Raw genomic sequence first — 13467 nt, forward strand, 5'->3', positions numbered from 1 at the left:
TGATAGTTAGTGGGCTCATTCACAAAAGCTTCTATTTCGCTAATCCTTTTTATAGAGTTGTCAGATTCAATTTCCAAAGGTTTTAATTACACTATAGAGTTGAGTTCTGAGAGAGTTGTGATTCACAGTGTTAAGTATAGCAGCTATGACACTCGAATGAAGACAAGCATAGTAGAGGTATCAGACTCTGTTATAAGCTTACCTGAATATTATAAGGGACTTGGTTGGCTTTTTTATAATTTTATAAACAAGTTCCATGTTGTGGAAATGTGAAAAAAAAACAGTGATATTGCCACCATGTGGCTCTTGTCATATATGGTTTTATACTTTTAAAAAAATTCTCTAAGAGTTCACAATGCTAAGATTCACTAGGACTTTACAAAGTTCTATTATTTAGTGAAAGACTCACCAAGATCTTACAAGATTTTGTAATTGAGTAAAATTTTTGCCATGCCTGGTGAGAGATTTGCCAAAAAATTATATATACATATTATATTATTGATAAAATCGCCTTCCATTTTTCCTATATACCATGGAGATTCGCCCATTTATTATACATATAAATTTGGGGGGGTTGTTAAAATTTTCCCTAATTTGGAGCTCCCTCTCAAGAGAGCACAACATCACTTTCTCCTCATCAAACTTTACATGCCTTCACACAAATGTCATTCTGAGGGAAGGTAAGTATTCATGATAGTTGTGAGGAATTTCTCTGCAACCCACAAATACTCCCAACTCTGTTGTTGGCTCAAGATTCTTTCTTGATTATTTGGAGACATGGCCATGTAACATCACCTCCTCTCACATCTACCTACTTTCATTCACTTACTCAGGTAACCATGAGATGAGGGTTTACAATGGTATGACTTAACCACCTAGATGACCTTAAGGAAATGGAGTCGGCACATCAAGACCTTACTAACTTCCCTCAGGTGCCATAGGACCTCCAGGAGTAACCCAAGCCATACAAGTGTCCAACCCCTAAGACAAGTCGCCTTTTCCCTGACCTAGAGCCCCAACCACTCCCTTTCCAAGGCCTCCATGTGATTATGGGTTCCCAGTTGCTTCCATAGGTCCACATCAATGTGAATGTGGCATTTTCTTCTAGTGTTGTGCCAACAACTGCGAGAATTAAGGATAATTCCCAGGGTTGGGGCTTAGCCTTTGCCCAAAAAGCTTTGAAACTTCCAAAACTCATAAAAGACATGAAGACAATACTTGTAAACCAAAACTGGAATGGGACTTGACCTGACCATCCCCAACCATGGCTGACATTCTATCAAACACTTGGTATATATGCCACCTATAGGTCATGAATGCAAGTCTGAACATAAGGGGCTAAAAACTTAACTGAGGTTTAACAAGAAGGGTCTATACCTTCTCACATTAGTTGTCATGACATCAATTAGGTCTTGCATTCATTATTTATTTAGTTACAAGTAAAAACATGAATAGAGCCATGTCTGAGATATGTCATATAACCATGCCTATAACCAACATATAACTAGATATATAACAATAAGAGAACATCCATTAAAACCACATAATAAAAAGTACATTTCCTTACCAAAATCAAGAGAAACTTAGTTTTTATTAACCATAGGCAATAACCAACAAGGTTTGAGACTTCCACATTCTACCCGACCATAGATTAGCTAAAACAAATATTTCTTTAATTCAACCACCCTTGTGCCATATTCCAAGCATGAATGTGGGATCTCATGGGACAAACCAATCAAAAAGATAACCAAGGGAATTTTGAGGTTAAGCCACCTCCACCCCCTCCATACCGTGATCACACCTAAACTGGTGTCGAAAAAAAAAATGAACTGATCTTGGATGCCTCCAGATCCTTTACCATCCTTGAAGAATTTTCCCGTCTCCACCCTCAGGATTTACCGTGTATCCCACCATTACCAATCAAGGTATTCCTAGGATTTGGTAATTTTCCTGAGACCACCTCACCCCAAACTTTGAAACCAGTGGACAACCCAAAGATCAAACTGAGAACAATCCCATCACACCATGGCTATCTAGAAAAGGCAAGGCTAGGCTAAAATCCATTGTCAAATCCAGCAAAATTCCATGCCAATGACAACAAAAGAACCATATATCAACATGCACATACCATGCATGTCAAAAATAGATAGGAAATCACACCTACAATATGTTACTTGCAAGTGTTCCTGTTGAAGTTGCTTCATCCTTTCCTTCCTTTGCTTTCCTTGTCCTTCTTTTCTTTTCCTTGTACTCTTTTTTTTTTCTTTTCCTTTCCTTACCTTTTGTTGTCCTTCCTTTGCTTGCTTACTTTCTTTCTCCTCTTGGTGCTCTTCTCCTCTTTGAGACAAATTCTAAAACTAACTGACAAAAGGCTAGAAAAAGCTTGCCAACTGATCCTGAGAAGCCTTTTTATCAATGAGGCCTCTATTTGGTTCATTTTCCATTATTTTCCCTTCATTTTCTTCCTCACATGCAACTTGTGACCTTTCACCTTCCTTTTCTCCTAATTTCCTTTATTTTCATAAATAATGTGCCAAAAATACCTTTTTTCCTTTCCAAAGCCTTAACCATTTCCTTTTCTGATTTCCCTTAGCCATATACACATCAAGTGATGCCCACTAGGAGATTTTTCCCAACATTCAACTTGGAATAAGTGTCCCTTTCCAGTGGTCTTATTTTACCTTTTTTAACTTTTATTACATGAATTTTTAACCTAGCATTGTTACAAACCCCTCCCCCTTAGGGGAACACCATCCATGGTGTTAAACCACACATATACCCAAAAAAACCACTGAAAAGAAAAACATACTTCCTATGGAGGATTATAACTTAGCTCATTGTAGTATTTATAATGAAAAACCCGCTCAAAAGAAAAATCATCATGACAATCATGAAAACCATACTGCTTACTGGATATTTATAACACAACTCATTATGATATTTACAATAACATCCACATTTGCTTCAACCAACAAAGAACCATATTGTTTATGGATATTTATAAATCCATCTCAATACACTATTTACAATAATATACACATTTACACATGCACATTTGCTTTAACCAACAAATAAAAGGATATGATGCTTGCATCAACAACAAGGGAGTCCAAAGGCTCACACCTCCACCTTGAAAGTGATACCAGGATTCACCTCCTTCCTAGGAAGTCTAGAATCCACTGTTAAAGTCAAACCTGCATCTAATGTCCCGCACTATGATCTTGCATTGTTGTCCTCTCAACGAATAGTTACCAGTTCATTGTTCTAGGGAACACTTCCAATGTGCATCAGATTCCATCTTGCAATGCTAATGACAAAAAAAAATCCATCCTGACCTTCCCTTCTCTGCTACACAATCCCTCAGGAAATTTAGTCACCCCCTTACGTGCAGTCACTCACCTTCCAAGTTCCCCAGCATCCCTTCTCCCGAGCTATTCATCTCTTGGAAATGATTCCTCGCATCGGAAGGTCAAACAACCAAGGCATTTAGCTACGTCAAAATCATCATACTGGCCATATCATGCTCATAGAAATAAATGGAAACTATTGGGTACCAATGTACCACAATGACCCTGCTCCTGAACTTCTTTACCAACATACTATTGCCTATTCCAATTCCTTTTTCCACTGCTGCTAATCCTCATAGTCAGTTTCAACCACCCAACCTAGGCATTTCCATTATTTCCTGTACCAAGCACATACTTTCCATTAGACAAAAAGGAATTGAAATAAATTCAAATCACAAATCATTGGTGGCTCGTCAATTGATCTGAATAGGATCCATAAAGAACTTTCAAAGGAACCATGACTGTATCAGGTTAGGATGAACATCAAAGAAATCAGAACAGTGATAAAAAAACACCCCTAAACCAGTGGCAATGGCAACCAGCATGGAACGACGAGGACCTCAGTCAAAGCACACTAACCGAGGCCCATGGAGACTGCGCGAGAGGCCGAATTAGCCCCTGGGAGGCCAGGATCGGGAAACACACGTTGATTTTGATGTCGTGCATCACTGTGTGAAAAGGCTCGAAATGGAGAAGCCCCAAGCACTCAATCATGTGGGGAGCCGAAGAACCATAGGGAAAAAGACAGAAGAGCTAAAAGCTAAAGGCGAGACCCGCTCTGAAAAACCAGCGGTATTGATCGTTGCGCCCTCAAACGGTAAGTAGTTTTGCAGAAATTGGAGTGCTCCCATTTAGCGATCGACACATGGCAAGCGGAGGAGAGAGAAAATCACTGCTCATCACGCGCTAACAGTCAAGCAAGTCAACTGTGCGAAATGAGTGAACGATGTTGGATTTGGGGGCCCCAGATCTAACGGCTGAAATCACGCCTGATGGGGAAGTGGAATCGTCAAGGGATTAAGCCACAATTTGTAAAGAATTTGAGGTCCGTTTGATTGCCACGGTGGAGGAAGATTCCTTCCACGATGTAATTGAAGAATTGAACCGACGAAGAAGGTTTCCGCGTTACAGGAATACATGTGGCCACTCCTTGTGAGCTAATGATGATGTCAAACAGGGAACTCCAAGCACAGCTGTAGAAGGCAATTCGATGGAGGCGGAGGAAGAGGAACCGAACAGTCTTGAGCTCGAATGGATTTAAAGCCATGAACAGAGAAATAAAACACATATATATAGAGAGAGAGGAGGAACCAAAACCCTGAGAGGGGGACAAAACCTAGAGAGATAGAAAACAGAGAAGCAAAGAAGACAGTGAAGCAAAAGCAGAAAGAAAATAGAGGGCCGAGTTGACCAAAGGCAGCATCGAGCATCCAAGAGCTTGAGAGATTCAAGCCATCCCATAGAGGATATATCCAGATTGAGCACCACATTGGGCTCTCTCCATTGTATACTAGAAGGTCACAGAGCTGGTAGGCAAACGAGTCCGTGCAATCCAATGGCTTGGGGAATCCAAGAACCACCCTACCAAGCAAATCTGTTTCAGGTGACTCATATTGAGCTCCTGCATTGTAATTCTCTGCTTAAAACACAATAAAATAAGGCCACCACTAAGAGCTAGACCAGAGATGTAGCCCTAGAGGATATGGTGACCTCCTTATTAACTTCTTGTGTCCTTGTATTTTCTTACTGTATTTCTCTGTTGTCTTTCCATTTCAAGTGTCTATGTATTTGCAATCTGATCGATCCATTGCTTAAATAACATAGACACACACACTAGCACATGAGTCTGTAATACCTTTAATCAATAAATCTTTAACTGAGGTCACTCATAGGGTGATTATCAGATCAAGTGGTATTAGAGATTTAGGATATAAGGTTAGACAAGCTTGTGTTGGTTTAGTTGTTGAATGCTCACTAGATCAAAGCTCAAAGTAGGAGAAGGAGAGTTGGTGGAAACTAATCCTAAAATTGGGATCTAGTCTATCCTTGGAAGACAATGTCAGAGGAAGGTTTTGTGGGGCCAGATCCTCAATTCATAGAAAGTTTACTAGCTATAAAGTCTATGGTAGAAGAAATGTATAAGGACTTTAGAAAGCATAAGAATGAAGACTCCTCAAGTTCTAAACAAGATAAAGAAGAAGACGAGTCTCAGTTCCATGACCACTCCAAAGGAAAATGGAAAGAGGAAAGCTTTCTCACACCTCCTCATAGCCCTGTGCATAATAAGAAAGCATATTTGATCAAGTTAGATGTTAAATTTGATTTGCCTAGATATGATGGAGAGCTAAATGTTGAAAAGTTGGACAATTGGATTAGACAAATTGATGTGTATTGCAGGGTACAAAACATAGACTTAGACAAGAGTAAGATTCAGCTGGCAAGCCTACGCCTAGGAGGCACTGCCTTGGTTTGGTGGAAAGGCAGGACCCAAGCTGATATGAAAAGACCTGGTAAGACTATCTCTGTTTGGAGTGAATTTGTTTCTGCAATAAAAAAGCCGTTCTATCCATTGGGTCTACATGTAACAAGCCATGATGAGTTGGAAAACTCTTCGACAGTTGAAAGGGTAAAGTGTGCAAGGGTATACTCAAGAATTTAGAAAGAGAGACTTGATGTTGGGTATCTCATTAAACTCACCAGAGACTCTTTTGAAGTACATTGGTGGTATACACTGCTACATGAGGCATACCATCCTCATGTTCAATCCCACTAGTATAGATGAGGTATCTGTACAAGCTACTCATCTAGAAGCTAGAGGAAAGAATGGAAATCCAAAGTTGGGGGACCATCCCAACCCACTATAAGCAAGATCTAGGAGAAAAGAAAGCAGAAGTGGAAAGCAAGGAAGGCTAACACTACACAGAAAAGCAAAGCTTCATGCACTCACTGTAAAAAGGATGGACATGATGATGAACATTGTTGGATTCTGCATCCAGAGATGAGGCCTAAGAAGTTCGAGGGAAAGAAGAAGAAAATTGTTATAGCTATTCAGAAAGATTTGGGGTTAGACTCAGGAGATGAAACAAATATTGTAGCCACAGGTATAAAAGGTAAGAATTTTGAAGCATCTACTAGTAATTTTGCTCAATCTGTTATTGATGAAGAAAATGAGAGAAAAAGACATGAGATTTTCCATATTTGAGTTGTTTCCAAAAATCAAAAGATTGATACTTTGTTTGATAGTGGCTCACAAGTAAATTTGATTTCTGAAGAAATTGTAGAGAAATTGGGATTAGCAACTACACTTAATAAGAAACCATACCCATTAGGATGGTTGAATGATAAAGCACAACTACAAGTGACTAGATAGTGCAAACTCAAGTTTTCTTTTGGGTCAACATTTGTAGATGAGGTTGAGTTAGACATAATTCCTTTGGATATATGTGGAATTGTTTTAGGAAGCCCTTACTTGTATGATAGAAAGGCTATCTTCTATAGAGATGAGAACACTTATCTACTTGTCAAAGATGGAATCGAATACTTTGTAAGAGCTCATAAGCTTAAGAATAATTATACTCTCATAAACTCAGGGCAGATGAAAAGAATGATAAATTCATGCAAACAATTCTTAATGATGGTTGTAAGGGAAAAGAAACCTAATAAAACCAATATATTTGAGGGCTGTAATGCTGAACAACAAGCTGATATAGAAAAGGTTGTTTCAAAGTATGATGTCTTATTTCAAGAACCTAAAGGTTTGCCACCCAAAAAGGGAATAGTACAGGATATTATTTTGCAGCAAGATGTGCCATTGCCTAACATTGGGATGTACAGGTTGTCTACTTTAGAGAATGTTGAAATCAAGAAGCAGGTGTAGGAGTTTCTCAAGAAAGGGTTCATCAGGTCTAGCACATCACCATGTCGGTCACCAATCGTTTTGGTGAGAAAGAAAGATGGCTCATGGAGAATGTGCATTGACTACCGAGCATTGAATAAGATAACGATCAAAAATCATTATCCCCTTCCTCGCATAGATGATATTTTAGATCAATTGAAGGAATCTGTTTATTTCACCAAGCTGGATTTGCACAGTGGATGCCATCAGGTTAGGGTTGCAGAGCAAGATGCATGGAAGGCTGCTTTCAAAACAAAGCAGGGATTTTATGAATGGCTGGTTATGCCTTTTGGCTTAACTAATGCTCCTGCTACTTTCATGAGATTAATGAATGATGTACTCAGACCGTTTCTTGATGATTTTGTTATTGTGTACCTGGATGACATTATGATTTTTAGTAAAACATGGGAAGAACATTTGAAGCATGTTAAGTAGACATTAGATGTTTTGAAAAGAGAAGATTTTTATGTTAAACTCTCAAAATGTGAATTTGGAAAAACATCTCTAAACTACTTGGGTCATATAGTAGGGGGAGGTGAATTGAAAATAGATCCATCTAAATTGGCAATCATTGTTAACTGGCCTAAACCCAAGTTTGCTACAGAAGTGAGAAGCTTCTTAGGAGCAGCACAATATTGGAGGAAGTTCATTTCTAACTTTTCCTCAATTGAAACTCCCTTACATGCTTTAACAGGATTGAATAATGTGTTTCAGTGGGGAGGCAAACATCAGAAAGCCTTTGACACCTTGAAAGAAAAGATTAGTACAGCACCTGTGCTAGCACTGCCAGATCTACAAAGACCATTTGAGATCCAAACTGATGCTAGTGACTATGCCATGGGAGCAATGTTGACACAGCACAGTAAACCCATATGTTATCATTCTGAGACTTTTAATCCTACAGTAGTTAACTATCCTACATATGATAAAGAATTGTATGCATTAGTTCAGAGTGTGAAAAAATGGAAACATTACGTAATGGGAAAAGAGATAGTAATACATATTGATCATCAACCACTTCAATATCTACAATCTCAAACTAAGTTGTAGCAATCAAGACATTACAGATGGATGGGTTTTCTACAACAGTTTCATTTAGTCATCAGATATAAAAAGGGCATACATAACAAGGTTACAGACATGTTATCTAGACCCATTATAAATGCATCTACCATACTTAAGCATAATTTTGTACTACATGAAAGATATATTGAACAATATGCTCAGGATATGGACTTTAAAGATGTATATGCAACTTTGAGTCAAGGCAAAAGAGTAGAAGAATTGGACTATCATGTGAAGGACTGACTCTTATATCATTGTGGTAAAATCTGCATTCCACAAACTGAGAGAGTAAAGATAATTAGGGAAGCACACACTTCTCTGATATCAGGTGACTTTGGCGTAAGTAAAATAGTTGCACTGCTGCAAAATTTTTGTTATTGGCTGAAAATGATTGAGACAGTTTCTAGATATGTAAGAGGGTGTGCTATGTGTGTTAAAAGCAAGCCCAACAATAGAAAACTAGGCTTGTACACTCCATTGCCAGTTCCTTCTCGCCCTTGGGAAAGTGTTTCCATGGATTTTGTTGGAGGACTGCATAAATCTAGGAAAGGTCATGATTATTTATATGTTGTTGTGGATAGGTTTAGCAAAATGTGTTTTTTGATACCTTGTAATAAACAAATTACAACTGAACAGACTGCAAAATTATTCTTTGAACATGTATGGGTTCATTTTGGATTACCCACTTCTATTGTATCTGATTGAGACACCCAATTTGTGGGGAAGTTTTGGTCGATTCTATGGGAACTGATGGACACCAAACTAAAGAAAATCACAGCTTTTCATCCACAAACAGATGGCCAGACAGAAGTAGTAAACAGGACAGTGATCCAGTTAATGAGAGGATATTGCAACAAACATCTTAAGCTTTGGGATGAACACTTGTGTTATGTGCAGCATGCTTACAATAGAGAAAAACACTCCTTTACATAGAGATCTCCTTTTGAGACCTGTTTTGGTTTCACACCAAGGTCTCCTTTGGATTTTGTCTTTGGTAAAGATACCATGGTTGATGGAGACAGTGATGTGGACAAGGAAACTAGGTTCATTGAACAGATCCAAGAGATCCACCAGGCAGTATAGGAAAAGTTGGAAAAGAGCCAAGCCAAGTACAAGGCTAGGCATGACAAGCATCAGATGGAGCATAGTTTTCAAGTTGGTGACCAAGTCTGGCTGTATGTCAGTAAGGACAGGATGCAAGGTGAAGGTAGAAAGCTAAAGCCTATCAAGTATGGACCCTTTAGGATACTTGAGAAGATTGGTGAAAATTCTTTTCACCTTGATCTACCATCTTACATGCACATCTACTCAGTCGTAAATGCAGTTTGCTTGAGATTGTTTGAACCTTCAATGATTGAGGACCCTGAAGAGAAAAGTTAGTTGCCTTCTATAGATGACCTACCACCTGAATATCTTAATGAATTGTATGAAGACACAGTGCTAGACAGGAAGGTGAGGACAACGCACAGGGGAGATGTTGAGTACCTCAGAGTTGGGCTCAAAGGTTCAAAGCCAAGCAGTTAAAAGTGGATTGAGATTGGGCAGGTGAGAAAACAATACCCTCACTTAGTTGATGCTTGAAAACCAACTTTTGGTGGTCCAAAAGCTTTTTCATTGGAAAGGCCTTGATCCGAATTGGATCCATAAAGAACTATCAAAGGAAAGATGATTGTATCAGGTCAGGATGAACATCAAAGAAATTAGAACAGCGATAAAAAACACCCCTGAACTAGTGGCAATGGTAGCCAACGTGGAAAGATGAGGACCTCGGTCAAAGCACACTGACTGAGGCCCATGGAAACTGTGCAGGAGGTCGAATTAGCCCTTGGGAGGCCCAGATTGGGAAACAGAGGTGGATTTTGATGCGCAATTAGCGCTTAGCACTAATCACGCATCACTGGGTGAAAAGGCTTGAAATGGAGAGGCCCTAAGCACTTGGTCACGTGGGGAGCTAGATAACTGTAGGGAAAAAGGAAAAAGGAATAAAAGCTAAAGGCAGGACCCGCTCCGAAAAACCGACAATATTGATCGGGGCACCCTCAAACGGTAAGCAGTTTTGGAGAAATTGGAGCGATCCCATTCAGCGATCAACGCGTGGCAAGTAGAGGAGAGAGAAAACCGCCACTCATCACACGCTAATGATCGAGCAAGTCAACCATGTGAAATGAGCGAATGACATTGGATCTGGGGGCCCCAAATCTAACGGCTAAGATTGCGCCTGATGGGGAAGTGGAATCGTCGAGGGATTAAGCCGCAATTTGTAAAGAATTTGAGGTCTATTTGACCGCCACGATGGAGAAAGATTCATTCCATGATGTAATTGAAGAATTGAACTATTGAAGTAGGTTGGCGCATCACAGGAGGACATGTGGCCACTCCCTGTGAGCCGATGATGATGCCGAATAGGGAACTACAAGCACAGCTACAAAAGGCGATTCGACGGAGGCGGAGGAAGAGGAACCAAATAGTCTTGTGTTTGAATGGCTTTAAAGCCATGAATAGAGATAGAAAACATAGATATATAGAGAAAGAGGAGGAACCAGAACCCCGAGCGGAGGACAGAACCCAGAGAGACAGAAAACAGAGAAGCAAAGAAGATAGTGAAGCAAAAGTAGAAAGAAGACAGAGGGCCGAGCTGACCAAAGGCAGCATTGAGCATTAGAGAGCTTGAGGGATTCAAGCCATCGGAGAGAGGATCTGTCTGGACTGAGCACCACATTGGGCTCTCTCCATTGTAGACTAGAAGGTCACAGAGCTGATAGGCAAACAAGTCTGTGCAATCCAGTGGCTTGGGGAATCCAAGAACCACCCTGCTAAGCAAATCTGTTTTAGGTGACTCATATTGAACTCCTGCATTGTAATTCTCTGCTTAAAACACAATAAAATAAGGCCACCATTAAGAGGTAGACCAGAGATGTAGCCCTGGAGGATAGGGAGAACTCCTTATTAACTTCTTGTGTCCTTGTATTTGCTTAGTGTATTTCTCTGTTGTCTTTCCATTTCAAGTGTCTATGTATTTGCAATCTGATCGATCCATTGCTTAAGTAACATAGACACACACACCATCACATGAGTATGTAATACCTTTAATTAATAAATCTTTAACTGAGGTCACTCATAGGGTGATTATCAGATCATCAATAAGGTACACTTGCAATTATGTTTACTTCCTGTCACAACAAGTCAAACCATATCTTTGACCAAATTGCCATGTATAAACATATCACATACGGTTAGCTCAAAACAAAACCATCATAATCAAAATCATATATCACATGTAACCATTAGAAATTAGAATCATATATCATATGCATGATTAAAAAGTGAAATAAAATACTGATACTTATCTTTCCATGATTCTTTGTTTCTACCTTTTTTCTTTATCCTTTTTGTACATACACTGAATTAGTTTCCAAACCTGACAAGAACCCAATGCCTTCTCTTCTCTTTAAGCAACAAGGGAATCCAAAGAATAAACTACCTCCTTCCTCAATATCATCAACAACGGTATCCCGAGACTAACTGCCTCAACCCTCAATAGCAACAAGGGCATCCCAAGACTAAACCACCTCAACCCTCAATAACAACAACAAGGGCATCCAAAGACTAAACCACCTCAACCTCAATAGAAACAACAAGGGAATCCAAATACTAAACCACCTAAACCCTCAATAGAAACAACAAGGGCATCTAGAGACTAAACTGCCTCAACCCTCAATAGCAACAACAAGGGTTGTACAATACCATACATGTTTGTACTATCACACTGTACAACATATACACATACACAGTATAAAACGCAACACATACACCTACACCTAGTGTACAACAAGACACACACACCTACACTCGATGTACAACACGACATATACACCTACACCCAGTGTACAACATGACACATACAAGTACACCTAGTGTACAACACCATACATACACCTACATTTACAATACCCGGTGTTACGAGTATTGTGTATTCATTGTATGGCGAGATGTGTATTCGTGGTGTACAACACAATATATATATATATATATATATATATATATATATATATATATATATATATATGTACACACTATAAAATACCATAAATACACATGTCACGATACAATGACTACACAATACCCGTAACATCATACCAAATATACACAACATAACATGTATGATGTGTACACAATACCACATGTACAACATGTACATAGTACCACCTGTACACAATGCCACCTACGCAGTGTACAAAACACCACATGTACATGTCACCACCTGCACAATGTGTGCAAAATTCGACATGTACATCGCACCACCTAAAAAACATGTACACAACAACATTTTCACAACATGTACACAACACCACATGCACGCAACACCACATCTACCACATGTACATATCACCACATGCATGCAACACCACATGTACAGTCATGCACACCACACCATATGCACACAACATTGCATGTACAAACTGTACACTACACCATATGTACAGAGCACCACATTCACAACATGTTTTTGATGGTGCTAGAACCACCAACATTAGGGGATCTCCTCGATATGAAGTCCCAACTAGACCTCACACCATTTGGTGTAGGAGTCCCATCCAATATGATGGCTCGATATCCATTATCTTAAAGATTTGCCTCAACTCTTGCTTGTTAGCATAGGAAGTGAGGTTCTTGTGCCTGATGAGTGTAAGTGTACTTGTGTCAATGGTTCTTTCACTGTGAGGGGAAAAGGTGAAGGTGAGTTCTAGGTTGAAAAGGATCAGCCCCAACTCGGTTAGGAACACAGAAGAGAAAGGACATGCACAACTTCCAGTGGAGAAGTCCACTCGAATGCAGTTGTCACAACATACAAAGTAAGATAACATGTAAAACACTTAGGCATCAATTCGAGACAAGTGTGATAATTGTTGCAGCAAGTTTCATGTGAAAGGTCTATCTGATGTCCAACAGAGCAGTCGACATGGAGGGGACAACATTAACAACATATACAACACATTTCCATTAATATATGATGCATTACAACAAATGAATCAGTTCATATGTAGAATACATGGTTAAAGAAACATGCATTACAAGTGTTAAAGATTAGTCTTACATCGTTACAACATACATCACTAACCCCATCAGTGGGGCATTGGAGCCACTAATTACTCAAAGAAA

The sequence above is a fragment of the Pinus tabuliformis genome, chromosome 8, assembly GCF_031772625.1.
Source record: "Pinus tabuliformis cultivar Carrire ecotype Pingquan chromosome 8, CPIR1, whole genome shotgun sequence".
Classification (NCBI taxonomy): Eukaryota; Viridiplantae; Streptophyta; class Pinopsida; order Pinales; family Pinaceae; genus Pinus; species Pinus tabuliformis.